This window comes from Hyperoodon ampullatus, assembly GCF_949752795.1.
Source record: "Hyperoodon ampullatus genome assembly, chromosome: X".
NCBI classification, from domain to species: Eukaryota; Metazoa; Chordata; class Mammalia; order Artiodactyla; family Ziphiidae; genus Hyperoodon; species Hyperoodon ampullatus.
In genome coordinates, this window is record NC_136913.1 from 29,725,646 (window position 1) to 29,739,084 (window position 13,439).

General features: G+C 35.3%; 1 protein-coding gene across 3 annotated transcripts in view; it reads right to left on the reverse strand.

The window, feature by feature from the left end:
• The window catches only part of DMD (dystrophin), a gene marked incomplete at both ends in the record, with an annotated part of 2,093,893 nt that overhangs the window by 753,577 nt on the left and 1,326,877 nt on the right, over positions 1-13,439 (reverse strand). The window lies entirely within an intron of this gene.

Sequence of the window (13,439 nt, forward strand, 5' to 3'; positions counted from 1 at the left end):
GTTTCAGAAACTTCTAAAAGAGCTAACTACTGAGCATTATATGCTTTATTTGGACCCAAGAGTTGTAGGGTGAAAAGGAGATACATTAGTGGACAAAATAACCAATCAATTAATTTATAGGGGAAAGAACATTATATAAGCTCTTATTATATGTGGACATGTATTTTGAAATATATTGTGAGTACATTTGTATATATTTCGTAAAATGCATGCAAATGCATGAGTAAAGGGTTAACATCTAGCCTGGGCTGATGCAGACCGGCCGGGGATTGACCTTAGGTTCCCACAACAATGTTTCCTTGGGACACTAACTTTAAGATGAATGGGAAATGCTGGGGCTGGCTTGCTTGTTGTATAGAACTATGCCTGGATTGGAGAAGCTGTGAGTTGATATTAGGACCTTGGGCCTATATGACTAAAATGGAGTAAAAGACAGAAGGGAAATAGAGGCTGTGGCTTCTATTTAAAGTGACCTGCACAAACTCTGGTTTTAACCCCTGGCAGCTTTTCCCTGTGTGGATAAGGAATCAAAAGAAGCAATGTGTGTGGGTAGCATGGAATGTCTGCCCATGAATAATTAATCATGATACTGTATCTGCTTTGTCCCACTTGTATCCTGCTATAAAGCCAAGTAAACATACTATTAGATGAAGGCCTATTTGAATTTCATGAGTTCTAACCCATAAGGACATCTACAGTGCTGAACTATATTTATACATCTATTGGGTTGGCCAAAAAGTTCGTTTGGGTTTTTCCGTAAGACGGATTTTTGGCCAATCCAATATGCGTATGTGAGTGTGTTATAGCTGATACCACAAATATAATTCCATGCATATAATATATAATCTAATAATGCCCTCAACTTATCTTTTTCAGCATTTATAAGGAGGGAACTAAACAGTTCATTTTTATTGGATCATTTTCTACTCACAAGTAAATGTGAAAAGCATTTTATTGCTTCAATGTACAGCATCTAAGAGCCTCTAGATTCTGAAGCTACTGGAAATAATAGCCATCATACATTCCTAAAATCTCTAAAATCGAGTTGCAAACTCATTTTTATATCTGATCACCAAACAGTTCACGTTTCATTTAGGCTTTATATATAAGTGCAGAAATCTGGGTAACTTTTAGCGAAGCTTGTTGGTTTCCTTCTCATCCTCCTAACTCATCCCTTCCTGGTTATAGAGATAGAACAACCCCCGAAAGAAAACAGTACAATGGGTGAGATTTGACTAACATCTGGAATAATTAAATGACCACTTATAACTAGACTGTGGGGCACAAGTAGTTTTCAGCTTAGTTATGATACCTACATTAGATACAGCCTCACAGACCTTGTGTTTCCCACTATCATAGCATTTACTTTATACTATTAGTTTGTTATTTACATTTAATTTCTGGATGAACTAGGTTCCTACACATGATAGGTCTTCAATAAATATCTGTTGAATGAAAGAAAAACAATTTCCAGATTCAGGATTGATTTCTTTTTTTCTCAATGTAAGAAGCAATACATGTCCAGAGTAGTCAACGACATAAAAAAAATGTAATTTTATCCTCAGGTTAAACAGCTTTAATTAAAAAACAAAAATATTAGTAAATTGGACTATATAAAAATCAGAAACTTATGCATGGTAAAGAAAACTAAAAGCAAAGTTAAAGGGCAAATGACAAATTATGAAAGAAAATATTTGTGACAGACATCTCAGATAATGTATTAATTTTCCTAACCCATAAGAGACCATCTGCAAATTAATATGAATAAGGCCAACAACCAAAAAGAAAATAGGACAAAATTTAAGGGCAGTTCAAAAAAAAAAAACACAAATGGATTTTAAACATACAAAAAGAAGTTACGCTTTGGCCGCAATGAGAGATCTAAAACTTTCAACTATTGTACTGATAACAAAATCCAAGTCTAAAAACACACTATGCTGACAATGCTGTGGAAAACTCAGACTCATACACAGCCAATGGGATGGCAATTTGGCAATATCTATCAAATGCATATAACCTTTGACCCAGAACTTTTTACTTCTAGGAATTCATCTTGTAGGTATATTTCTGGAACTAAAATCAATGTTTGGGGATGGTAGGGCAGATGGTAAATGGGGTGGGGGATTTTTCACTATATTTTTTAATTTTTGAAAAATATAAATGTATTACCTTTGCAAAGATATAAGTTAATTTACAAAGGAAAACTACTAGCTTTTCTTCTCACCAAAAAGTAGTGGTGAGAAATTATACTTTATATATTTTAATAACAAATCATGATTAATAGGATATAACATGTCTAAAGCCATCAGTCAAAAATCTTCTGATTGTTTTCCCAGGACAACATCACTTAGTTAATGATAAGGTGTAATTTGAGATCTTCTAGCACATAATTTCTGTGCTCCCTCTCCGCCCTTCAAAACAGTCTTCAGGAACTGAGGGCTTCTTCTACATAGTTCATGGAAAAGATAACAGATACAACTAATTTATGATGTAAAATAAGAGTAAGTTTTGTGTCAGTTTCTATGTGTTTTAAAGAAATTTACTGTTATATTTACTACTTCATATTCTTATCAAAATATGGACAGAAACACTTTACTAGTAAAATGTGTCATTTTTCCTAATAATCTTTTTAAGTATTAAAAAACCATGCTCTTCATACAACATGTGCCCTGTGGTGAAAGAAAACACTTAAACACATTCAGTTCCCTTATGTGTTAATTTAGTATCTAACCAAATCTTGACCTAATTTCACACAAGATTAGGTTTCCTTTACTTTCAATTTTTCAATTTTAATTTCAAATGTGTAGAAGTTTTAGTATTAAGATAAATAGAGGTGACTGTTTTAGAAATGAACAGATACTAAATACTGACTTCATATCTTACACCAAAAATATTCTAGAGAAATTAAAGTGTTAAGTGTAAAAAAATTAATAAAGCAGAAATAGAATGAAATACTGGTGTGGGGAAGCCCTTTAGAAGTGACAGAAATGTGGATAAACTATTAAATATAACATTTGTATTGTTCATCTAGAAATTAAGGCAGCAGAACTGAAAACAAATGACAACTGGGAATATTTGTAGCATTTATCAGACAAAGGGTAATATTATTACATATAAAAAGATCTTTCAAAGAATGGAGATGGAAAATCTACTGGAAAATTGGATAAAGAATATGAACAGGAATTTGGCAAAAAATGCAAACAACCAATAAATGAGAAAAGTCCAACCACTAAGTAATCAATCACATGCAAATTAAAACAGCAATGATATACCATCACTTGTCTATTATACTGGCTTTTTAAAAAGGTTATTTGTCAAAATTCTGGAGAGTAAGCACTCTTACATTTTAGGATAAATTCTTACATTTGTAGGGAGTAATTTGGTAATTCATACCAAAAAGCAAGCCATCTACCCTAAAAACTATAAACATTACTGAGAGATTAAGGAAAACCTAAGCAAAAAGAGGAATATACCTTGTTCCTCTATTGGAAGGAGCCAACTGAAAGAACCGATTAAAAGTTCCAATACTGTAAGAACATCAGTTCTCTTCAAATAGTGCGTAAATTCAATGCAACCCTTAACAAAATTGCAGCAGCTATTTTTTAATAAAAATTGACAGGCCAACTCTAAGATTTATATGGAAATGCAAAGGGCCAAAAATATACAAGGCAATTTTGAAAAATAACAAAGTTTAAGAATGTTTACAAGCAGATATCAATATTTATTATAGTTAATTATGTGTGGTATGGCTGTGAGAACAAATAGACTACATATATTTACTTAATTTACGACAATGGTGCCCACTTTAGTTAAGTGGATTGTGGATGATCTTTTCAATAAATGGTTCCAGGTTATTTGGATAGAATCTTGACTCCTACTCTATACTGTACACAAAAAAATTAATTCTAGGTTGCTGTAGACCTCAATGTAAAAGGTAAACAATAAAAGTTTCTGAAAGAAAACATGGGAAAATATCTTGATGATTTTAGGGTAAGTGATTATTTCTTAAATAAGATATAAAAAGCACTAGCCATAAAGGAAAAGATTGATATATTGAACTTCATTCATCAAGAGATATCATTAGGAGAAAAAAGCAAGGCCTAAGTTGGAAGAAGATATTCACAATGCATCTATCTGACAAAGAAGCTGTATTCAAAGAACTCTGACGTCTATGAGAAAAAGACAGGTAACTATTTTTTCCCTCCAATGGGCAAAAGATTTGCACAAGAACTTCACATACGTGGATATATAAATGACTCTTAATTATCAGGTGCTCACAAATAAAAACACAATGAGGTACCAGTTCGCATCCACTGGAATGGCTAAAAGGAAAAAGAATGAAACTACATATTCTTGATGAGGATGTGGAACAACTGGAACTCTCATACACTGCTGGTGAGAGTGAATTGGTAAACTACATTGGAAAACTGGTGGTATTTCCAAAGCCAAACACACACATATCTTATGACCCAGCCATTCTAATTCAAGTATATCCTAAAGAAAAATGCACATACATGCAGTAAAGGACATGTACATCATAACAGCATTATTCATAATAGCCTCATACTAGACACAACCCAAATGCCTACCAACAGTAGAATGGATAAACTGTGGTATATTCACACAATGGGACACTAAAAGAGAATAAGAAAACAGACTACGGTACCTGCAATAGCATAGAAGAATCTCACAAAAATAATGATGAACAGAATTCAAACATAAGAGCATATACAGGTACTGTATGATTCCATTTATATTAATTTCAAAGACAGGCAAAACTAATAGAGGTGTTAGAAATCAGAAAAGTACTTATCCTTGGGTGAGGGTGGTAGCTGGGAAAGGGTTAATAACTGGGAAGAAACATGAGGGAGACTCCTAGGGTAATGTTCGAATTCTTGATCTGGGTGCTAGGAGCATGGGTATGAAAACTTTTTAAAAAATCCATCAACTTCTATTATTATTTGTGCACTTCTTATTTATGTGTTTCTTTTCCTTCAATTTAAAAGATTTCATGAAAATATTTTTAAAGCCTTAAAAGTATTCATTCCTTTCAATTAACACATGAGGAAATTAGGCTCAAAACTATAAGTAATATTCCTAAGTTTACTAGTAAGTGAAAAAACTTGGCTTTAAACATTTGGGTTTTCCTGACTCCAAATTCTACTCCTTCTTTTTCTCTTCCCTCCCAAAACACATGTTGTGCTATCTTTCCAAATCTAACATATTACTTGATAAATGGAGTATTAAAATTCACACTTTTCAAAAGTTTTCATTTTTGTGAGAACAGTCTATACCATTAATGCATATTATCACTAATGAGATACACATTTAGATGTCAACTTTAATATAAAACAATATAAATTAAATGTATTTCAATATATTTCAAATATAAACGTATTTTGAAAACAAAAGAACTACTATTTGATATTTGTTAATTCATGACTCTATTATATGAGACTACTAGATAAATTAGATTGCTTATTGAATAAATTGTTAGATTTTGATTAATCCAAAGTCACGATTAAATGATCTTCATATAACTGCAATAAGTAACATATATTTTGGTAGATTTGTTATTCATTTAAAAATGTTCTTTTACTTTTGATGTAAATGCTATAATTTTTATTTAAAAACCATAAAGAGATCAACTTCAATTTATAATATAAAACTTTCTAACATAAAAAATCAAATAAGCAAAAGAAAAATCAAAACCAAAACCAATACATCTTATATAATTTCACAGACACTCTTAAGATAAAAACATTGTCATAGATCAATAGGAAAAAGACCAATGCTCAAATGAAAAAAAAATGAACAAAGATCAGAAACAGACAATTCGTGAAAGAACTATAACTGACGTATAAGTCTATATTTTTCTATTCTTTTTCAAATTCTTTTCCCATTTAGGTTATTACAGAATATTGAGCAGAGTTCCCTGTGCTGTACGGTACCTATACGTCTATTAAACTGTTTACCTTCACTAGGAACTACAGGAACAAAATTCAGACAGTGAGCTTCAAATCGATTGATCTGGCAACGATTTAAAAAATTTTATCTTATATTACTAAATGGTGGTATCATACAATAACAGTAGTTCAGGGAATTGGCCCTTCTCATACACTGCTGGTAAGCAAGTATGCTGGAATATTCCCGAGGGCTGGGGTTGGGAGTGAATGGGGCAGAGTTTTTGCAGTACATATCCAAATATAAACACACTCTTACACTTAGACCACAAATTCTACTTCTAATAGTTTATCTTAAGGTGACAATGATGTGTACGTATATTCAACTATAAGAATGTTTGCCATAGCCTCATATATAGATAGATGCAAAACACTGAAAATAGCTTACATGCTCACCAACAGGGTATGGGTTGAAAATTATGGTACATCCATCCAGTGAAATACTCTGCAGCCATTTAAAAAGTGCTGTAGATAAATATTTAGTGATATGGAAAAATGTACGCTGTACCAATAGTTTAACAGTTGCAATTTCTGGGTAACAGATTGCCTTTTCTTACTTGCATTTTTAATGTGGGATCCTCCCGGATCGGGGCACGAACCTGCGTCCCCCGCATCTGCAGGCAGACTCCCAAGCACTGCGCCACCAGGGAAGCCCTATTCTAAGTGTTTTTGATATCTCAACATTTAGTAGTAACAACTCTATGATGTAGGTACTGCTCTTGTCCCCATTTTACACATGAAAAACTGACAGAGAGGGTGAGTGACTTGCCTAAGGTCACACAGCCAATAAGAGGTAGGTAACTGAACCAGGATTTGAACCCAATAAGTGAAGTTTAGAAGCACATGCTCTTAACCACTGTACTATTTTCTCTCCCTTTCCCTTTAATATATGACTTTGAGAAAAGAGACTGATATGAGTACAAAAGAAAGTCTACTTTCTTTCATAGCATTTCCTGAAATAAATTCCTTTAGTTACTGATTGGATCTTACTACAATTTCTTCATAACTTTGAAAATATGTGGGATGATAAAGTCCTATTGCCCTTGCAACTACCAAATTCAACTTCCAAAATTGCCACTCGTTGTTTCATTTTCTTGCTTAAATCATAGGACTGATTCGCAATTTTCTCCAAATTCTTTAGCCTGCCTTTTGAAAAAATAGCTTGCAACAATTTGACCTTATCTACCATTCTTCACATCTTTCTAATTACAAAACTCCATTTTGGTGAAAATGGTGACTTCATTGTTCTTGTTAGGCCCCTTGACTTTTCTTCCTTCTGTTTCCCAGTCATCGTCTACTCTGCCATTAAAATGTCTTCTTTTCCCTCAATAAACTATCTCTTTTCCTAATGACACATATAAAACCCATCTCCATCCTTCATGTTTTGGGTAATGAAAGTGCCATCTCCTCAGAGAAGATTGCCTGATCCCTCTGGATGCAAATAATTATTCTTTCTAATAAATTCTGTAGCATTTATTATCTGTGCTACTTCATCAGATCCTGTCAGTTATTGCTTTCTTTCTTTACTTTACTCTTCTCTTTCAACTTGTATCTTCCTCCCTTACCTCTCCAAAAAAGCTTGAACACACACACACACAACCACACGTCACACACACGCAGCCACAACTGAATTTATATATTTGTGTACCCCGACCACCTTCCCTTACATGGTATAACGTTTGTTAAATGAACAATCACACAAACCAATCAATCTTTTGCTAATACGACACAGAAGAGAGAAGGCAAAGCTGACAAATAAAAGCAGAGCTCTCTTCAAAGTACTTATGTTCTCACAAATGTCACATTTCTAACTCTTCTTTTTGTTTTAGTCTAAGTGTGAATGCCCAAGCTCACTAGAACAGCAAGAACAGGTCTTGCCTGGCAGCTGCTCTGATGAAATGTGATTTGGAGAACACAGAAGTATGAAAGGGTAGGATCTGGTAAGTCAAGAGGATTAAGGAACACACGTAGAAGACTCAAATCTTGACATATTTTCTTGTTAGCTATATTGATGTCATGGATTCTGGAGCTAGAGACAAGACTAGATTTACATTAACTACAGCACTCGCAGGAACATTCAATTAATTCAGTGATGACATACCTAGTAACTACTTTTGTTCAGGCCATTCCCCCATATACTATCCATAAATCTACTGCCTTTTTAGTTGATTCAAGTCATCCACTGTATGACTAAGCATAAACCTTCACTGCCAATACTCATCCACCTTGAAAAAAGCTAAGTAACAGTGCATTCTGAAGGCATCTTAAAAACTACTCTCTTGGAAGTTTTTTAAACTTCCAAAATTTAGGGCTTCCCTGGTGGCACAGTGGTTGAGAGTCTGTCTGCTGATGCAGGGGACATGGGTTCGTGCCCCGGTCCGGGAAGATCCCACATGCCGCGAAGTGGCTGGGCCCGTGAGCCATGGCCGCTGAGCCTGCGCGTCTGGGGCCTGTGCTCCGCAACGGCAGAGGCCACACCAGTGAGAGGCCCGCGTACCGCAAAAAAAAAAAAAAAAACTTCCAAAATTTAGTACTACCAATTACATAATTCATGTAGAACATTACCTTCCTTTGGATAAAATACATTTGGTATGAAATATTTGGAGACCTCATTTCACCCTGAATATTTTTCTATCTCAATAAACTAAAGCTACTAGAGAAACAGAACTTAGGAAAAATACTCTCAGGCACAAAACTCAATTATTTTTTACAAGTGGTCTCATGGTAAAATATCTCTCACTAGGAGGTCATTTATTTTCTTTCCCTCTGGAAATTTAATAAAAGAATAAAGAATATAAAACAAAAAATACATTACGGTTATATGCCACCAGACATTTTAAAATTATAAATCCATATACAATTTTAAAGTGACCAATTACAATTCATTTTTAGGACAGTCACCCTCCCAATGGCATAACTCTTGGGATTTTACTTTACAAGTAAGTGGATTTTCTTTTTAAAGTATGTGGCTATTACTTACAATGTTTAAAGATCTATATTTCCTATACTGCTTCTAGTTTTAAGTGAAAGTAACAGTGAAGTCTCCTGTATCAAATCACAGTGTATATTAGTTTCATTGCATAACCACTCCATTACCAGACCTGAATTTTGTTATTATTGCTGAAGATCTGAAATGCATAATACATGATGAGGTAAGTGAACACTTCTAGGGAGATTTCAAAGTCAGTAAAGTTTGATGTACAATAAACAGGTTTGCAGTCCTTGGAGAACTCTGCCCTTATTACCACACTAAACCCATATTGGTTTTTAAATAAACCTTGGTGTTCACAGGCAGTATTCTTGTTCATTAATTTCTTAGTTTGCAGTAAAAGCAACTAACTTCATGGTAAAATAATCCTTAATAATACACATAGTTCATGGAAAATATTTTTTGACTGTTCACCTTGATTCGAACCTTCCCTAAAGTTAGGCAACAAGCCCTATAATGGCACCCACAGGCATTAGACAAGTAAAGCGAATTGGTGGAATTGATTTGTCCAAACTTCAATAGCTATCGTTTATCTTCTAAATGGATTTTATAGGGATTTACACCCACGTAACTGTCCACCTACCCACACACTCTTTACTACATAATGTGATTTTGATCATATACTGTTTAAACCCTAAGGACGATAAAACTCACAAAGAAGTTAAAATGTAAATACGACACGTGCACACCACAGAATGTGTTGTTACAAATTAACCCCATATTTTTCTTTCCCCCTCTCTCCTAGGCCATACACATTCTAAAACAAGGGAAGAGCTATTTGATTTTCACAGTCTTTCACATCAGCAGTCTTTGCTCTGGTTTGCTTAAAGGACCTTAGCAGCTGCCTGGCTGATATAGAAAAAGGTCCTTTGGATTCTTAGGAAACACTGATTTTTATTTGGTGTTTGTTTGTTTTGTTCATTAGTTTAGTTTCATTTGACCAAAATTCATGGGAAATTAAGCCAGGATCTGTGTAATTTTACCCAAGGAAGAAGAATCATAACAAATTATAATAGCTTAATATTTTTAAGATAGTCCTTGAGGTGTCAGTTAAAATTAGCTATTTTAATAATAGCATTAAAAATCAGTCTTCTTTTTTGTTAATTTTATATAAATCACTATATTCCAGAATATGCACTTCAGAGAAGAAAAGGGGGGGAATACACTGCATAATCACTTATCCTCAATTTTCGAAGTTAGAAGTTTCATTTAAAAAACACTTTATTGGGCTTCTCTGGTGGTGCAGTGGATAAGAATCCACCTGCCAGTGCAGGGGTCACGGGTTCGAGCCCTGAGCCGGGAAGATCCCACATGCCACACAGCAACTAAGCCCGTGTGCCACAACTACTGAGCCTGCACTCTAGAGCCCGTGAGCCACAACTACCGAAGCCCACGTGCCGCAACTACTGAAGCCCGCACGCCTAGAGCCCGTGCTCTGCAACAAGAGAAGCCACCGCAATGAGAAGCCTGTGTACTGCAACAAAGAGTAGTCCCCACTCGCTGCAACTAGAGAAAGCCCGCACGCAGCAACGAAGCCCCAGTGCAGCCAAAAATAAATAAATAAATGAATTTTTAAAAACAACTGAAAAATAAAAACCACTTTATTTAAATACAACTTTAAACTTAAATCAGTTAAAGTTAAGTACAATTTAAAAATCAGTTCCTCAGCTGTACTTGCCACACTTTCAGTGCTCAAAATGCACAAAGAATTGGAAAGCACAGATAGAGAACAAAGCCATCAGTGCAAAAAGTTATTTTGGACAGCGCTACAAGCAATGTTGCAGTACTTGCTTCAGGGTTGATGCATCTAAAAGACTTATTAATCCTCATGGTTTTAAAGCAGAACAAAATATTTTAGAAAATAATTAATCCAGGAGTATTCGAATACATAAACACATTTGATAGTTTTGCTGACATGACAATGGACTGCTGTTTTTCATCTCAACATTTTCTGGCTAGACTGTTTGTTGTTTTCCAAAACTCATTCCTTTAAAGAAAGAAATTCAGCACGTTGAAAAGGAGTCCTATCTCTGCCCTCTTCTGAATGAAATCATTTTATTATGATGTTTAAAAAATATCAAGATTAAAAAGTATTTTTGTAACAAATGATATAATCCGCATGACTCACATTTATGTTTTCTCATTGTTGCAAATTGATGCATTATTGTTATTTATACCGTGAAGTAAATGCATGTTGCATTACCCACGAAATAAAACATGCCTGATACTGAAGAAAATCATTGCCCCTGGGAGTTTTAATCTTACTGATAAATAAAATAATAATATGATATAGAATAGTTACTCCTGGAAATGGTGATACTAAAGGAGGGAGTTTACTGGTTTTGAACACAAAAATGGGAGGATGTGTCACTGGCATATGGCAAGTTGAAGTTTTACTAGGTGTGCAGACAATATGAGGAAAGAGAATAAAACTTGAAAGCGGATGGGTCCCTTTGTGCAGTCAGAAGAGAACAGAGCACAGAAAGGAATTTGAAGAAGACAAGAAAATTTGATTTCTTTGGAAAAAACCAAGAAACCTGGGCAGAAGTCAGGGCCAAAACAATTAATTTTTCTGCCAGGATTTTTGCTCTAAGCCCATTTCAACAAGGGTCCAGGGCAGGGGGCAGCAAACTATGGCTCATGGTTCACATCCAGCTCCCACCTACTTTCACACAGCCTGAGAGCTAAGAATGTTTTATACATTTTAAATAACTGACAAAAAATCAAAAGACACATGATACATGAAAATTAAATGAAATTAAATAAAATTCAAATTTGTGCTCATGAATAAAATATTATTGGGACCTGATGATGAAATAACATTCATATTTTAAGGCAAGACAAGAAAAATTTAAACATAAAAATTTTCCCTGCCCATTTGGTCCTCCTCTCTGCCCTCTAGTGTTCACTGTGAATCTGAATTATGCATTAACCAGACCCCCCCCGCAATGGCAGAAATACCTGCTCAATCATAAAGATCCACTTTCCTTTTTCTGGTGCCAGCCATATAACTCCTTAGAAGATAACATTCCTTTCTCAATCCTGTAAGGGGTCATGATGAGCCATCACTTGCCTTGTATGTACAGACATCTTTGTTGAACTTTATGTACAAAGCCAATATATCATTTCCCTTAAAGACAGTAGTTGGTGTAGAACAGACTGGGTCACATGACCTGGGGAGATACTGGGCTACACCTAATTAAGTTCTTAGCTTAAATATTTACTTATGACCGTATTACTATTACTAGTTAGAGCAGTTGTATTCTGCCTATTTTACAGGATTATTGTTTCTTGTATTACCAAATGTGTGACTGAGCCTCAGATGAAAACAATAATGACTTAGCGACTTGAAACGGCTGACTCAATATACAGTTCTAGAAGATCAATCATTGCAATACTGTAACTCTAGATATGGGAAGAAGCAAAGAAGAGGAAACCATTTCCTGGACCACAACAGACTAGTAAAACAGGCGGTCCAGAGGCTGTTGGCTACTATTAACAGGACCTAGTCCAGCAATAACACATTAAGTGGCCTATCAACGAAATGCTCGCCTGACCTGGGAATAAGCATTCCTGGCACCGTGGGATAAATTGGTCACGAAACACCTCCCAAAACTTGGTCGAAATTAAGACCCAAAGAGAGGGGACTGTAAAATAAAGAATGTTGCCGACCATCCAGTTCTACAAGAATCAGGTCATTAGCCACTGCAGTTGCTGACCTACAGTACCCTGAAAGGAACTCAGGGTGAAGATCAGGATGAGGCATTTGGGGGAAAACTGGCAGAAATGGCCCTCAGATAGTTAGATACTTTCAGGAGAAAATCTTATGAGCCCAGTTTCTTGCATCTTCCCATACTTAGAAAAGCACTAAAACCATTCACTAAGATATCTGTTCCTTGTGAATAGCAGTAACCTTCTACCAAGATGTGTGCTTGAATGCGTGTACCCCTTCATCAAAATCACATATATACTGGCTCACCACCCCCCGCCCAACCCCTGCCCCTTACCTCTTTGGAACCATTCTCAGAACTCTCTGAAAGACTGTCTCCTGAGCTATAATCCTCAGGTTTGCTCCAAAAAAAAATGTTCATTTCTTTCTCAGATTGACTATTGATTAATTTTTCATTGACTCTGGCCAAACCCATTTGTTTCCATATTGCCTATGGCTGCTTTTACACTATAAAAGCAGCACTGAATAGTTGCTGCCGAGACCTTATGGCCGACAAAGCTTAAAATATTGACTCTCTGCACCTTTACAGAGTTTGCCAACCCCTGCTCTAGATGACCAAGGAGTTGTGGCTCAACCTCCAGTACTTCTAACCTCTAGTACTTTCCTCTGTCTGTCTCCCAGAGCTGCTTCGAGGGGTGCATTAGTGAGGGAGGTGCTTGAGGTTCAATGTAAATTAAAAAAACACTTTAAAAATGTAGCATCCATTAATTCACGTCTCCTCAGCAAACTCTTCACCTAACTTTGAAAATGTATGAAG